Below are 16,836 nucleotides of genomic sequence, written 5' to 3'. Positions count from 1 at the left end.
TTGTTGTGACAATTGGTCAGCCACATGCAAAAAAGTGAACTGGACCTCCATCTAACACCATGCAATTAAATTAAATTAAAATGGATTAAAGACATAGATATCAAGCCTGTAATACCTATATACCTGAAACTATAAGGTATATAGAAGAAAGCATAGGCAAAACACTTCATGACATTAGGACTAAAGGCATATCTTCAAGGAGGAAACTTCACTTTCTAAACAAGTGGGGTCAGAGTTAAGGAAATGGAACTACATTAAACTGAAAAGCTTTTGTACTTCAAAGAAAATAGTCAAAGGTCACCCAAGGAATGGGAGAAACTATTCACCCAATACCCATCAGATAAGGGGCTAATATCTAAGATATACAGGGTACTGACAAAACTTAACAAGAAAAATAAATCTCACCCCATTAACAAATTGGTAAAAGAAACAAACAGATATTTCTCAAAGAAAAATAGAGATGACCAAAATGTGGAGCCCTGAATTCTGAATAAGAAGGGTTGCCATTTTCTAAAAGAATACATGTTGTAAACCTCATAGGCTTCTCTTTTTCAAGCCTAAGTTTTTATTAACACCATCCTGAGATACCTGGCTATACCAGATAGCCTATCTAGAAAGGACACAGGAAAGCTGTAGGAAGGTACCCTCGACAATAGCCTATCATTTTAAAGATCATCAAAAAGTAGAATCTCCTTATCTCCTCCCTATACAAACTGGCTTGTAAGTTTGGCCGGGTTCATCTCCTGTGAGAAATGACTCAGGCTAGTTAGTTTGGAGTTTTTGGTAGAAGGGCTAAAGTTTTGTTTACCTTTACTCTAATTGTGTAGTTTAGTTCTTGGACTTCGGTTTCTAACACAAAAGGCACATAAAAAAAATTCTCTACATCACTAATCATCAAGGAGATGCAAATCTAAACAAGGAGCTATTATTTCATGCCACAAAGACTGTCACACATCACAAAGAACAAGAACAACCAGTGCTGGTGTGGATGCAGTGGGAATACAGTCTAATTCAGTCTTTCTAGAAAACAATATGGAGATTCCTCAAAATACTGGAAATTGAGCTCCCATATAATCCAGCAATACCACTCCTAGGATATACCCTAGGAACACAAAAACACAATACAAAAAAATGTCGTCCGCACTCTTTTGTTCACTGCAGTGCTTTGGGGAGGAGGGAAATGGGGACATTGGAAAGGGTGACAGATGGGTGAAGAGTGTACTGGTGAGGGGTGTTGTATATTAGAAGACTGAAACCTGAATACAAACATTTTTGTAATCAAGGTGTTTAAAGAAGTTATTTAAAATATAAAAGAAAATAAAATAAGATCTAGGACTGACTTTCTTTTCCTGTCAAGAGAAAGGCCTAGTCAAATATTTGCCTGGCTTCTTCATAGCACAGCTGAGTTGGATAGAGAGTAGATTTCCTTATGTGAAGTGGTGGGGAGAAAGTTGCCATCTACCCCCACTCCACTTCCACTTCACACAAATCACCTGAGGTAGAAAGGAAGGAAGGAAGGGAGGGAGGGAGAGAGGGAAGAAGGGAGGGAGGAAGAAAGGAAGGGAAGAAGAAAAAATAAAAGGAAGGAAGGGAGGGAGGGAAGGAGGAAGGAAGAAAAGAGGGATGTAAGGAAGGAAAGGAGGAAGAGAGGGAGGAAGGGAGGGAAGAAAGAGGGAGGGAGGGAAAATAAAGGAGGAGGGAAGGAAAAGGAGGGAAGGAGAAAAAAGGAAGAAAAGAAGGAAGAAAGAAAATGAAAGAAAGGAAGGAGGGAAGAAATAAGTAAGGAGGGGGAAGGAAGGAGGGAGGGAAGGAGAAAATAGGGAGGGAAGGAAGGATGGAGAGAAAAAGAAAGGGAAGGAAGGAAGAAAGGAGAAAGGAGGAAGAGAAGGAAGGCAGGAACAAAGGAGGAAGGAGGGAGAAAAGGAAAGGAGGGAGGGAAAAAGGAAGGAGGGGAGGGAGGAAAGGAAAGAAAGAAGAAAGGGAAAGGAGGGAGGGGAGGAAGGAGGGAAGAAAGGAAAGAAGGAAGAAAGGAAGGAAGGAAGGAAGAGGGAAGGAAGGAGGGAGGAAGGGAGGGAGAGAAGTAATTAGGGAGGGAGGAAAGAAAGGAAAGAAGGAACAAAGGAAAGAAGAAAGAAAGGAAGGAGGAAGGAAGGAGGGAAGGAGGAAGGAAGGAGGGAAGGAGGAAGGAAGGAGGGAAGGAGGAAGGAAGGAGGGAAGGAGAAAGGAAAGATGGAGGGAAGGAAGAAAAGAAGAAAGAAAGAAAGGAGAAAGGATGTAAGGAGGGAGGGAAGGAGGAAGGAAGGGGAGAGGAATAGAGGAAGGAGAAAGGGAAGGAGGGAAGAAAAAATGAGGGAGGGAGGAGAGGAGAAAAGGGGAAGAGAAGGAAGGGAAATGGGGAAGCAAAGGGTGGAGAGGAGATGGGAGGGGAGGGAAGAGATAATGTCTTTATTTGCTTTTATATACTTATTTCATCTCATTTATTGGCTCATTTTTCTAGCTATATTTATACATATGTCATGCTCTGCAACACTCATCGGGTGTTTGTAAAGAATTCTCCGGCCTATTTCTGATTAGTTTGCACCTTTTTATGTGTTTTACTGATAAAGCATTTACTCAACACTTGTACCTTTTAAGAGTTGATTGTTTCTCTCCTTTGATAATTACTAAACTCCTTGAAGGCAGTGGAGAATGTCCTTGAACTAGATTTTTCACTGTCCTTAAAAACTAAACCTTAATTTCTGCTAAATTGCCAGTTGTGTTCGTTACCCTGGTTGTTTTTGTTTGTTTTGTCTTTTATTTTAAATTTTATTTATTTATTTTTGTTTGTTTATTTTACCTTTTAAACCTAAGAACTTCTCTGACTGTTTTTGTTTGTTTTGCTTTCTAAACCCAAGAACTATTTTGGAGATAGTAGTAAGAAAAATCCGCCAACTCTTTCACATTAACACCTCACTGCCTCAAAGCATATGCTAAATCAAGCTGTTCAGAATCTCTGCACCCAGCTAGCTACTCAAAATAGGAGGTGGCTGCTTGAATGAGTAGAGAACCTGCTGAGCAAGTTCTGGGTCCCTAGTCCACTCCCCCTCATCCCCCTTCCACACCCCAGGACCAGAATTTGTACTTTCCAGGAGGCCTTTGCCAGTCCTGACATGTGCGCTCAAGAGGTAAGCCAAGAAAAGTCTTAGTACAAATTCTAAGTGTACTTGTTCATGGTTCATATCTTTAAGTTTTTGTTCTTCTTCTCACTTTTGCAATGACTAGAGCCCATCCTGGCTGTGGGTCTGAAGGATGCACACAGGGCCACCGATTTCCTAGCTTATGCTCTCATTCCCAAATCTCCAACACAAAACAGTGCTGAGTGTTTGTGGAGAAACTCACGGTTCGAAATATTCTTTAGTGAGGTTCCAACTGGCAGCTAACAACATCGTTAGGTTGTTAGTTTGTTGTGAAAAGGAATTTTGCTTCACTAAAATGGTGAAAGAAGCACCACTTCTGTTCTGTTAAACACCCTTTAACAGAACGAAAACTGAAAATGGCCTGTTAAGAATTAAAATGAGTTAAAGATGACTTAGGAACATCTCCCTGGAAATCCTGGGAGATGTCAAGATTTTGGTCTCTATCCTGCAGCCTGTTCTTTTCCAGAAAGAGCCTCTATAGTCTCTGGATGAAGTTCAGAACTCCAGTTATAGATTTAAAGAATAAAAACAGGCCTTTTAATAAAAGTCTCAGGTACTTCTCAGGTCTTTAGGAAGAAGTTACAAGAGCATTGATAATATCTAGAAGTATTTGAATGTGAAAGGCTTCAAGGCAGGACTCTTTACTTTGCCCTGAGGCAACTGATTTTCTTTTTCCCATCTCCATCCTTTTTGCTGTATGAAAACACCCTTATGAAATATAAAAAAAAAAATCAGACTGAACAGCAATTATATTAGATCAATGTCCTGATGTCTGGAAGCCTCTTTACCAGGAAGGCAAAGTGATTATTTTGACAACTCATTCTAACAAGAAGTGGGTATTATTTGTTCAGTTTTAGAGATAAGGAAATTGGGAATCAGGGACAATAATTTGTTCAACATCGATCTATAAGTACCAGATAAAGTTGCAGATTCAAACTTGCCTTGACAGAACTCTAAACTTCAGACATTTTCATATGAACGGTTTTTCTGTGGTTGTTATATTTAGCCATATTCCTTTTTAAACAGCTTTACTGGGCCAGGGTAATGAATTAAGGGGCTGCAGCACATGATTTGTATGCAGAAACCCCAGGTTTAATCCCAATACCACCCAATCTTTTTAATTTTGACAGGTATGGCAGAGGGTGGCAGGTCAGGTGCAGCTGATAGCTGCCTTAGATAAGCTGGCAGGGACCTGGATGTTCACACGGCAGGAACTTGTACCAGTCCCTACACCTCCATGTCATTCACATGCATCTCACTCACCACAATAGTACAGTGAAAACTGGGTAGCCTTTATGTATATTTAACCATTACTAAGATTTTATCAAATTTGTTCTCTCTGGCTCTGTTGTTGAATTACTTTGTTGTTGTTAGGGTCTGGAATCTAAGGATGAGATAACATAATTGGAGTAAAGCTGACCAAACTTTTTTATAAAATATAAATGTAAATATATGAAATATAATGTAAATGTAAATATATAAAATATAATATATATATGTATTTTTAATTTACTTTTTTTGTTTGTTTTTGTTTTGGGGCCACACCTGGTGACACTCAGGAATAAAAGAGAAAATAATGAAGTACAGTGACAAGCAAGTTTTTGGAAATTATTGTATCTCAGTTGCGGTCATTAAGTCATTGTTAGAAGGTTTAATAAGCCACGCCTGGTTAAACGGGCCCTGGGGGGAGGGGGTGAGAAATTCCTCCCTAGGCATCCAAAAATGTATTCAGAATATTCCTTATTCTTATGTTATGTTTTGCGTATACAGAATGTTCATTTTGTATTCTGCCCTTTCCCATACCCCTACAAAGCTCTTTTTTACTCCTTAACTCTCTAACCCCCTCTCAAATATCACTAACCTACATTACTCTTTTTAACTTCAGTAGTGTACAATCCTAATCACAGTTCAAAGCTGTGCATTGTGTATGACAACCCCAAACTGTTTCAAGATACATAAAATGGACACTTATTTCTTTAGAATATTTTGTGTTTTTTCTCTGACAGCTATAATTCTTACTAAATGTTGTCTTATACAGTGATGATTGTAACCACTTTTTATCTTCTCTTTTTGAGCTGTTTAACAAGGAATTTTGGTGGAAGAGTCCCCCAGTTTAATGCTTATGATTGAACCATGTCATGGGAATCATTGGAATTGTTCTTATGGCCCCCATATGCGCCAATAACACCACGTGGCATTGCTTCTTATTTGCATAGGCACATTAAAATGGGAAAATACTATACATACAAATAAGATCCTATCTAATAGAGATTGGAACACACAAATCTTGTAGTGCAAAGGGACCTTACACCCTGAACATTGACATAACAACCTGGCACAGACCTCAGAAGAAAGGGCATAATCCATTCTCCCCTGAACCAGGGAAGCCATCCACGAAACATCCAGGCTGGTCTATAACATCACCTGGAAGCAATCCTCTACCACGGAAGACCTACACTGCTCAGACTTCGACCTGCTCAAAAGAGACTTCCCTTAACACTGAGAAGACTTAACAACCACAACGACCTGCTTACAGGTCAGGGCTCCCTGCATTGCCCTTTGATTGTGAGGTGAAAGGAGAGGATGCTCCACATCCTGACTTCAATGTAAGATATGCAGATTCCAGGATCTTTAATACAGAAACATGATACCAACAACAGAGACTGTGTGTAAAATAAAAGTGTGTTGGCACTACAGACAATGTATTGGATTGGATGATCTAGCTTGCCTGGAGCCTAGACTTGGTCTTGTGCCAGGAAACTTCAGGGGTCTGGTCTCTTTGTACTTAGGCCAAGGTTATTTCTTTCCATGTCCCTCCTATTTTGGTGGGCCTATGCAAACAACAATTGCCACTCTAACACCATTTTTACTGTGCTCCTTTGACTCTAATCCTTAAAAAGAACTCACTTAAAATTTGAGGTTAACTTAAGCTAATATGCATGTATAGGGAAATGTAAGAAAATACTATGCCTGTAATGTTTAAGGAGTTACATAAGTTTTATGGCTTTAGATTGCCTTGTGTACTGTTAAGAAATATTATAATGTGTTACAATCTGGGGACTTGAGGGACAAAGTAATTGTACATAGATTCTGTCTTATTTATCTTAATGTTCTTTGGCTGAAATTTCAAAGTTAAGATATCAGCAAGGGGACTTCTGAGAATTATGTTATGGGTGATTGTCCTTCCACTGTAACTTTACCTTGTCCTCTTTCTTTGCACCCTTGTTCTCATAATTAAAAATAAAAATTAAAAAAAAAAAAGAAGGTTTAGTAAGCACTTGTTGCTAGTTGACCATTCTTTTATTTCACCTATTTATGAATATTAGGTGGCTTCAAATACAGATTGGCATCTAAATTGATTGATGTGTCCCTATGGGAATAACATTAATAAAAAAAAACCACAAATGCAGCTTCAAGGCCCAGGAATTCCAAGCACTATTGGTGATACTGCAACTTTTGTGGGGGTGTTTTTGGCTGTCTGGCCTTCTGGAAGTATACTAAGTTGGGGAGGTGAGGAGTGCCACACTCACTCCAAAAAAGTCCTGATGATGTCAGCCCAAATACTGGCATACTTGCAATTCTGCTCAGATTGAGTTTCTGTAGAGTGCTATAGAGACGTGCTGAATCAGGAACATTGGCAAAAATGGCAATTGTGATTGATGGGTGTAGCAGGCATGGCTTTTATAAGATGGATACTTGACTTGTCTTCTCTTCTTGAAATTGCCAGATTTTATCTGCACCTACTTATAATTTTTCATGGTTTGGTTTATATTTCTTTCAAGAATAAAGTAAGTCTGTGGAGCTGACCAAGTGAAGGCACAAAGACTGCATTTGTGCATATACTTCTTTTGTTTGCTGCTTGTAACATCCATGATCTTACTATACTAGAATAATGGGAATTATTTTATTTTTGTTTTCATTTGGTTTGTTTTTGTTTTGGTTTTTGGTTTTTTTTTTTTTTTTTTTGCTTGTTTTTTAGTTTTTGGGTGACACCCGGCAGTGCTCAGGAGTTACTCCTGGCTCTGCGCTCAGAAGTCACTCCTGGCAGGCTCGGGGGACAATATGGATGCCGGGATTCGAAGTGGGGTCCACCCTGTGTTGGCCACGTGCAAGGCAAATGCCTTACTGCTGTGCTATCGCTCTGGCCCCTATTTTTGGTTCTTATTTGGATGTTATCAAGATTATGTATTTATACTTAGATAGATCAATGAGATTTCTTCATAATCATATACCTAGTAAGTAGAATTTCTTTGCTATAGAATATTCAGTAGATCAGCTTGGTGAAATCTAGCTAACTTTTCAAGAGAATTTGAACATTTAAATTATCAATTAGCTTTCTAAATATGTCAGTTTCAACTTCTCTAAATGCTACAATAACTGCCTAGGTTTTCATTAGTCTTGACAAAATTTTTTTTTTTTGGTTTTTGGGTTACACCAGGCAGTGCTCAGGGGTTACTCCTGGCTCTATGCTCAGAAATCGCTCCTGGCAAGCTCAGGGAACCATATGGGATGTCGGGATTTGAACCAATGACCTTCTGCATGAAAGGCAAACACCTTACCTCCATGCTATCTCTCTGGCCCCAGTTTTGACAAATTTTAATTTCATTTTTGTTGCTTATTATTTTGAATATAGGGTGGTTGCATGCCATCTATGCCATTTGCAAGTTATAGATGGCACAAATAGTGTAGCTTTTCAGACTTAAGTTGTTTGAAATTAATGTGTTTCTTGTTGTTCCAAGTAAACCATCTTGCACGAACCTGGATAGCTTTATCAATTTATATTTAATTTATATTTATTGGGGCTGGTGAGGTGGCGCTAGAGGTAAGGTGTCTGCCTTGCAAGTGCTAACCAAGGAAGGACCACAGTTTGATCCCCCCACGTCCCATATGGTCCCTCCAAGCCAGGGGCAATTTCTGAGCATTTAGCCAGGAGTAACCCCTGAGCATCAAATGGGTGTGGTCCGAAAAACAAAAAAAATTTATATTTATATAAATATAAATTTATATTCAATTTATATATGTTAGGGGGCATACCTGGTGACGCTTAGGGGTTATTCTTGACTATGCGCTCAAAATTTCTCCTGGCGTGAGGGACCATATGGGACGCCGGGATAGAACCAAGGTCTGTCCTGGGTCAGCTGCATGCAAGGCAAATGCCCTACCACTGTGCTATCACTCCGGCTCCACAATTTATATTTAAGTATTCAAAGTTGATAGATATGTTTACTATAAAAAGTTAATGACCTCTCTCTCCTTGTGTTTTTTTTTTAACTACACATGGCAACAGATCTTGGGGTTACTCCTGGCTCTGCAATTAGAAATTAATCCTGGCTGGTTCAAGAGACCGTATAGGATGCCAGGGATTGAAATGGGTCAGTGTCTACAAGGAAAATACTCTACACCTGTGCTATTGCTCTGGCCCCTCTCTATGTTTTTTCATAATCAACAATTGAACCAATTAGAAAAATGTACGTTTGGGCCTGGAACTGGATGATATGGCTAATAGACAGAGCACCTGCCTTGTTGACTTGAGGCTGGACATTCACATGTTGCATACAAATTCTAAAACTCTATTCATGATCCCTGTTATACAAAGGAGTCTGTAATTTCTAATGCATCATTGCTATGTGAATACCAGCACTATATTAAATTGTGTGAGCACTGCAACTTTAATCTGTTTACCAACAGCTCCGAACTGACCAGGTTAGTATTGTCTCAGGCAAGAGACTAACCCCACCCAAGGTCATGAATCAAATTATATAGGAAGGGGGATAGAGGAAGATTCTTGCTTTTTAATGATCTTTAAAATGATTGGCTGTTGTCTAGGGTACTTTCCTATTGCTCCTTCCCCAATAGGCTACCCATATGGCCAGGTAGCTTGGGGTAGTGTTAATGAAAATAGGCTTGAGAAAGCCTAAGTTATGGTCCTTAAAAATGGCACCCCATCTTGTTCATAACCTAAGAGAAGTCTGACATGATGCCTTTAAAAAATGGCTTCCTTTCTTGGTTAGAACAGGACTCCACAGTTGTTTGTTTGTCTTTGGACCACACAAGATGATGTTCAGTGATTAGTCTTCATTACTCCTGGCTTTTTTTCTCAGGAATCACTCCTGGTGGTACTAGGGGATCACATGGGATTCCAAGGTTCAGACTAGGGTCAGGTATGTGCAAGGCAAGATCCAGCCCTGTTGTTGAAACATTTTCACAGTTGTTGAAACACTTTCTCATTTCTCCCTCCCTATATATAGACATGAGTCTCTAAGATCTGTAATAATAAAGTCATTTTCTGCATAACTACATTGATGCTTTTCCAGTGGGAAATGTTTCTAGTGGGGGAGGAAATGGCTTCAAAAGAGAAACAGCCACCTGAACTTCTGTTCTATTTGACCTGCTTGATCTCTGGGAAAGTGTCTTGTAATTAGGGCTGATAAAATGTGCAGTAGCAACTAAGGAGTGGACACTGAGTTTCTCCCAATTGGAGGGAGTCATACTTCAGGCTGCATCTGAGGCACTTGATCTATGTGGTATATGGGAACTCTTTGCTTCTATTCAAGTTTCCTGGGAACCATAGTCTCAGGCAGGAGCAAGGATTTGTTTATTGTAGAAAAGGAATGTCTTTTCCCAAGTCTATTGTCAGCCTGGAAGAAAAGAATCACAGGAGGAGACAAATAGTGACATAAGGAACTTTTATTAAAAGGGAAGCACATATGTAAAATTGGAATGATACAGAGAAGATTAGGATGGTCCCTGAGCAAGAATAACACGTAAATTTGTGAATCATTCCATATTTATTTAAAAAAAAAAAAAGAAAAGAAGAGAGAGAGAGAAGCAATGTGACCAAGAGAAAATGAGAGCTTCTCCAGAGAAAGCAGAGCCTTAAACAGACAACATTTGGTTGCCTCAGCCTGGGATTCTCTGCACAGATAAGAGTTATTGCCAGGATGTTATCTAAGAAGAAGATCTTAGAAAGTTTTGTGGTCTTCTTTCATATTCATGGCTTGTTCCTGCCGAAGTTCATGTGTGCAAGGCACTTTAACTTTTTTTTTTTTTTTTTAATTATGAGAACAAGGATGCAAAGAAAGAGGACAAGGTAAAGTTACAGTGGAAGGACAATACATAACATAATTCTCAGAAGTCCCCTTGCTGATATCCCAACTTTGAAATTTCATCCAAAGAACATTAAGATTGTAACACACTATAATATTTCTTAATAGCACACAAGGCAATCTAAAGCCATAAAACTTACATAACTCCTTAAACATTACAGGCATAGAATTTTTTTTACATTTCCATATTCATGCATATTAGCTTAAGTTACCCTCAAATCTTAACTGGGTTCTTGTTAAGGATTAGAGTCAAAGGAGCACAGCAAAAATGGTGTTAGAGTGGCAATTGTTGTTTGCATAGGCCCACCAAAATAGGAGGGACATGGACTTTAACTTCTATATTATCTCTCAGGTTCTACTATGTTGTGCTTTGACTTTTAATCAAGGCATAGTTCAAACACTATGAGACAGATCACACAAATCACACCACTCTATATATTTTTTGTTTGTTTGACTCCTACCCAGTGGGTGCCCAAGGCCTACTCCTGGTTCTACACTCAGAATCACTCCTGGCTGTATTCAAGACTATATAGGATGCCAGGGATCAAATCCTGATGGGCTATGCACAAAGCAAGCACCCTACCCACTGGACTATCTCTCAGATTTTGACACACACAAATCATCATGATAATTTGAACAGTTGAGAAATAAAATTACTTTTGTCAAGTCTATTAAGTTTGAATTTTATATTTTCTTACCTTAAAAATTTCCTTTAATATGCTTATATTGCCCATGTGGCTTTATTTATTTATTAATGTTAAAGTGTTTTTACATATGGGTTAACATAGGCATCATTTAAATATAGCGAGTATATTTTTATTTAAGTAATTTCACATATGTTTTCTTTTCCTGTTCGTTCTTGACTTTATACTGCTGTTACAGTTTGAATCTTCATGTTCCAGCTGTACTTAAGATCAGGCACCAATTTTAAGATTTTTTTCACATTACCATAATTGATATGGGGGCCTTGTAGTTTGGCAGGAAAAAGCTCTCTTGGTTTAATATCAAATTAGTCATCATAAAATTCAAGAAAAGGCTGTCAGACCCTGAATATGTGCACCATTTCCTGGGTCTTACTGGTTCCCCTATATTCTAGTTGTCAGTAGTTAACAACAAAAAGAAAAAGAAAGAAAGAAGTTATCAAACCAAAACCAAAGTCACAAATCTACTCAAAGGGCATGTTTAAAATGCTGATTATCAGTGGGACCAGAGAGATAATACTTAGGGTAGGGCACTTGATTTGCACAAGTCCAAGCAAATCAATTCCCAGCACCCCAGAAGGCCCTCTGAGCCTGGTAGAAGTGATCTCTGGATACAGAGCCAGGAATAAGTCCTGACCACCCAGGGTGTGATCCAAAAATAAACAAAAAGAATGCTGATTATCACATCCTAACCCCAAAGAGTTAAATAGAAAGTTCTAGGATAAGAAAGAGTAATCTGCAATTTTTACTATTTCCTGGGGCAAATCCTGTGCAGGTAGTTTTAGAGCCAAAGATCTGAAGCCACTCTTAAGTGCCAGATTTGCCCTTGACCTCTCCTCACGTTCTATCCCCTTGTCTCGGTTTTCTTTTCAATCAAGATATTTGCAAATATTTCTTGTTGAAGCTACTTAAATACTCTTCTCACTGTTCTCTCAGATAGATCTCATGAAAATGCACACATATTTATTAATATTTCTTTCATTACAACATTGCAGTTTATTGCCGACCTATTTCCAGGAGTCCAGGATGTTGCTTGAGGGCAAGAAGATTCATGGCATACGCTGGTACATAATTAAATTGGGATAAATTCTCAAATATAAACTTGAGTGATTATTATTTGAATCAATTTTATTTAAGGCTATTGATACATTTCATTACTTTGAAAATGTAGATAACTTAACTAGATAAGTCCTCCTTTATAATTGTTATGCAAATATACTTATATGTAATTGCTGATAATAAATGTTTTTTTTATAGATACTTTTTATAGAATAAAAATAGAAACTAGACCATGAAAAAAATGTTTTTAGTATGGAGTGGAAGGGAAGGGGTATACCTGACAGTGTTCTGGGGTTATGTTCAGCTCTTTACTCCAGGAACCATAAGATACCTGACTATGAGTTGGGGTTGGCTACATATTCTCTGGTCTTAGACTGTGAAAAGTTATTCCCAATTATCTTGTAATTCTACAAGAATTCTAGTGTCCAGGAAATAGTACAGGGGTTACAGCACCTGGTAGGCACTGAAAAAGACTGTGATTTTGGAGGGCCTGAACACTGCCAGGTGGTCCTGGTAGCCCCCGGAACTGCAGGTTCCTGAACAGCCAGCATTGAGGTATTCTTCAGACCCCCTGAACACCACTTGGGAGGCCCATCTCCCAAAGAATGTCAGAATTTCTATAATTAAATGTAAGAGTTCTATAATTCAATATAAAAATACAAGACACTTAAATATGGGGAGATACAAATTAAAATCACAATGAGATACCATTACATACCTGTGAAGTGACACCGTTGGCAAGGATGCAGATTACCTGGATCTCTTATGTGCTGTGTGGGAGTATAAGTTTGTATAGTCATCTTAGAAGAAAACTTGGCACCATGAACTATACAATCTTCTAACTATGAGCTCTGAAGACATATCTACTGTTATTCAACAATCCCACTTTAAGAGAAATTAGAGTACTTTCTTTTTAAAAGATATGAGTAAGATATTTTATAGAATTTTATAATAAAATTCATTTTTAATAAAGTATATAGAACTCTTCTTTATAATAAAATGTATTTTTAATAAATTTTATAGAGCTTTATTTATAATAAATCCAAACTAAAGACAGTCTAAAAGTCACCAGTAGGAGAACAGATAAACAAAAATTTATATAATGGAATTTGACACAGCAATAACAGGAGTGAATTACTAATACAACAACATAGTGGACTTCACAGACATGATAATGAGTCTAAAAAGCCAGAAATGATAAGCTAGAGAATAATATAGTGGTAGAGTGCTTGTCATGCATACAGCCAAACCGTGTTCATCCCTGGCTCCTCAATAGTCCCCTGAGCCCACCAGCAATGATCTCTGAGCATAGAACCAGGAGAAAAACCTGAGTATAGCTGGGTGTAGCCCAAAATGCCCTCAAAAAAAAGGGAAAAGGCCAGAAATACTATATACAATAATTTATTTTCTCTGAAGTTGAAGAATAGGTAAAATTAATTCTTGAGTATAAAAGACAGAATAATGCTTATCCTTTGAAAAGACTGTGACAAAGAAGAGGGTCAAAGGACCTCCCTCTTGGAGGATACTAAATGTATTCTGTATTTCTATTAGTAATCTTTTTCTGAAATATATATACATACATATATATTCAACAAGGTATAACTTGAGTTTGTACCTGAATTTATTATTATTCATTATATGCATTAATTTATTATACATACATTATTTATTATACATAAATTAAATTCAATTATAGTTCAGGTGGGAAATATTTGGCACAACTTATAATACATCTCTATATTGCTAAATGTAGATAACATAATCACAGGACTTGGCTGATTCCTTCCATATTCCATTCTTCCCCAGCCAGTACCAGTTTGTTAACTATAAATAGGAATGAAACAGTATTTTCCTTATTCAGTTATAAATATAGACACAGAACAATGAACTCAGTGAAATTAATAGAATATAGTAAGTGATATATAAGAATGTAAAGGGGCCAGAGCAGTGGTGCAAGTAGTATTTTAATTTTGCCTTGCTTCAGTTTGATCCTTCAGCGTCCCATATGATCCCCCATGCCAGAAGCAATTTCTGAGCGCATAGCCAGGAGTAACCCCTGAGCATCACCAGGTATGCCCCCCCCCCCAAAAAAAAAAAAAACAGAAAAAAGAATGTATGCACTGCTCTTATCACGCACTTGTGCTAAAATTTACATAGTTCAATACAGCATACCTGGCTGGGAGTTTTTGTTTGTTTTGTTTTTGGGGGGCATACCCAGTGGGCCATACCAGGACTGACTCCTGGCTTTGTGATCAGGTATCACTCTTTTTTTTTTTTTTTTTTGGTTTTTGGGCCACACCGACTGTGCTCAGGGGTTACTCCTGGCTATCTGCTCAGAAATAGCTCCTGGCAGGCACGGGGGACTACATGGGACACCGGGATTTGAACCAACCACCTTAGGTACTGGGTCGGCTGCTTGCAAGGCAAATGCCTGTATGCTATCTTTCCGGCTCCCAGGTATCATTCTTGATGAGTTAGGGGAACTATATGGAATGCCAGAGATTAATGCCAGAGATTTGCCACATTTAAGGCAAGCTCTCTACCTGTTGTACTATCTATCGCTCTAGTCTGGAGTCATGTTTTCAAATCATTAGTAATTTAATGACAACTTTTTTTTAAAAAATGCAATTTTCTCTACAACGTGTATGTTTCTCTACCACCTGAATTTCTTCAAAGTTACATATTGTCAAATATGGAAAAAATTAAAATACTATAATTCATCACATAATTTTATTTTGTTCTACTATTAAAACTCTCCATGAGAACAAAGAATAGAATAGTTAGAAAGTAAAATTAAACAAAGCTCACCATTTTTGTTATGATTCATCAAATAACAGGGAAGGGATTTTTCTTTACTCTTTAGAAGAAACCACCATTTTCCAACCAACCTGTATTTGAATTTCATTTTCAGGAAAAAATCATTTTGCTTTGTGTCTAGAAAGGCTGTTGATCTGATGAGTAATAGGGGTAGATAATGAATGCACAGGAAAGGCTGATGGATTTGGTCTCTGATGGAGAAGTTTCTTTGATCTATGTTCTCTACTTTGGTGTAGTAACAAATGGCTCCTTTATCCTTTGACTAAACCTGACCCTTCAGCATCACTCCTGCTGGTCCCCAGACATTTCGTAAATGAGCATTAAGCCTGCATAGCTACAGACTCATAGCTGATTCTTTGTCTTTTATCAAGTAAACATAATCACAACAATGAGGCACTGTGTCAGAAACAGGGGTGTGGATAGGGCTGTGTTGTAGAAGGGGTCCTTAGTCAAATTCTCTTTTCTAGCTAGTTACTGGATTTCAAAAGCTGCCCCTCTCCCCTTATAACTGTCTTCTTTCCTGGAGTAGCTCATACTGCTATTTCATATCTTCCAGCAGGACTCTCAGGCATGTTCTCGGATCCTTGTGAGTGCTGCCTCTTGCCCAAGGCCCCTTACTGCAGCGATGTAGGAAGAGGTGGAGGGTTTCTGGAGTCTGCAGATCTTTTCACCTAGAATCTAGAGCCAGTTTTTTTTTTCTCCTTAAGAATTCTTGACGCCTCTATTTTAAGGCTGACACATTTTATTATTATTTCTAAGGTGTATAAATTGGATTTGCAGGTGGGTTTAGAATCCAATATATCATTTTATCTTCAATTTTAAGAGGCAAGATAAAATTTTCTACATTCATTTGCTCTTACTCTGCCCCAATCTTTATGCATTACAGCTCTAGTTTAAGGCACTGTTTCTTTTCTTGTCTTTATTTTGCCTCTTCCCTTCTCAAATTTATCTATAGGCTTTATTCATGAACTTATTCAGCACATATTTTGTTGAACATCCACTATTACCATCAATGTTTCAAGATTATAAGCACAACAGTGAACAGGCCATATTTCTGATTCATAGGTCTTGTATTCTAGTTGTTAATAAGGAAACAAATTTATGTAAGTATTAGGAAGAACCCCCCCCCCCACCTTTTTAAGCTTCACAAATTTTCATGTCATCCTTGCACAGGGGCCATGCTAATCTTCTCTGTATCATTCCAATTTTAGTATATGTGCTGCTGAAGCGAGCATTAGAATCCTTTTTATGTTCCAAAGAAAGAGAGTTTTCCTGACACGATGAAACTATAATATGCCGAATAAATGTGACCAAAGAATCCCTATTTTAGGAAGAGTACTTGTAGGTTGGTGAGTAAACCTGTGAAAACTGGTCTTTATCAAGAGATTGAATAGTTAGGAACAAAAAGGCAGCTAAATATACACTACTAGATAATTTCAACTATCATTACAAATGTAATTAATTTATAATCTACAGAGACCATATAATTACCATATATATGAAACACACATTTTATTTGGTGACTTGTCTTGCTTCGGTCTTCCCTTTTGCTTTATTTTTATTTTGCGGCCACACCTGGCTGTGCTCAGGGCTTACTTCTCGCTCTGTGCTCAGGGATAGTTCTTCGGGGACCATAGATGGTACTGGGAATGAAACCTATATCAACTGCCTGCAAGGCAGGTAGATACCTTACTCTGTGTTATCTCTCTGGTCCTACTTCCTTCAATCATTCAAGATGCTGTTATTAGGTTGCTGTCCTTTTCATCTTATCCTTTGATTCCATTCTTTTCTTGAAACACTTTTCCCCTGGCAATGGCTGCTCTGACCTTCTCCCTCCCCCACCTTTTTTTTTTTTTTTTGGCCCACACCTGTCAGAGCTCAGGGGTCACTCCTGGCTCTGAGCTCAGAAATCACTCCAGGCAGGCAGGGGTGGGGTGGGGTGGTGTGGTGGGGAAAGCCTGGAATAAAACCTGAGTT

The 16,836-nt window shown here is 38.2% G+C and overlaps 2 non-coding genes across 2 annotated transcripts; one reads left to right on the top strand and one right to left on the bottom strand.

Moving 5' to 3' along the window:
* The first annotated feature begins 9,859 nt into the window (after nucleotides 1-9,859).
* LOC126033171 (U6 spliceosomal RNA) lies at nucleotides 9,860-9,968 on the top strand. Its single transcript, XR_007504315.1, has one exon. It is a non-coding gene; the product is annotated as a U6 spliceosomal RNA (small nuclear RNA).
* Nucleotides 9,969-15,987: 6,019 nt separating this feature from the next.
* LOC126033112 (U6 spliceosomal RNA) lies at nucleotides 15,988-16,094 on the bottom strand. Its single transcript, XR_007504267.1, has one exon. It is a non-coding gene; the product is annotated as a U6 spliceosomal RNA (small nuclear RNA).
* Nucleotides 16,095-16,836: the final 742 nt, after the last annotated feature.

Source organism: Suncus etruscus, chromosome 16, assembly GCF_024139225.1.
Source record: "Suncus etruscus isolate mSunEtr1 chromosome 16, mSunEtr1.pri.cur, whole genome shotgun sequence".
Classification (NCBI taxonomy): Eukaryota; Metazoa; Chordata; class Mammalia; order Eulipotyphla; family Soricidae; genus Suncus; species Suncus etruscus.
The sequence above is the reverse complement of the archived record's forward strand: the minus strand, read 5'-3'. Positions and strand labels throughout refer to the sequence as shown.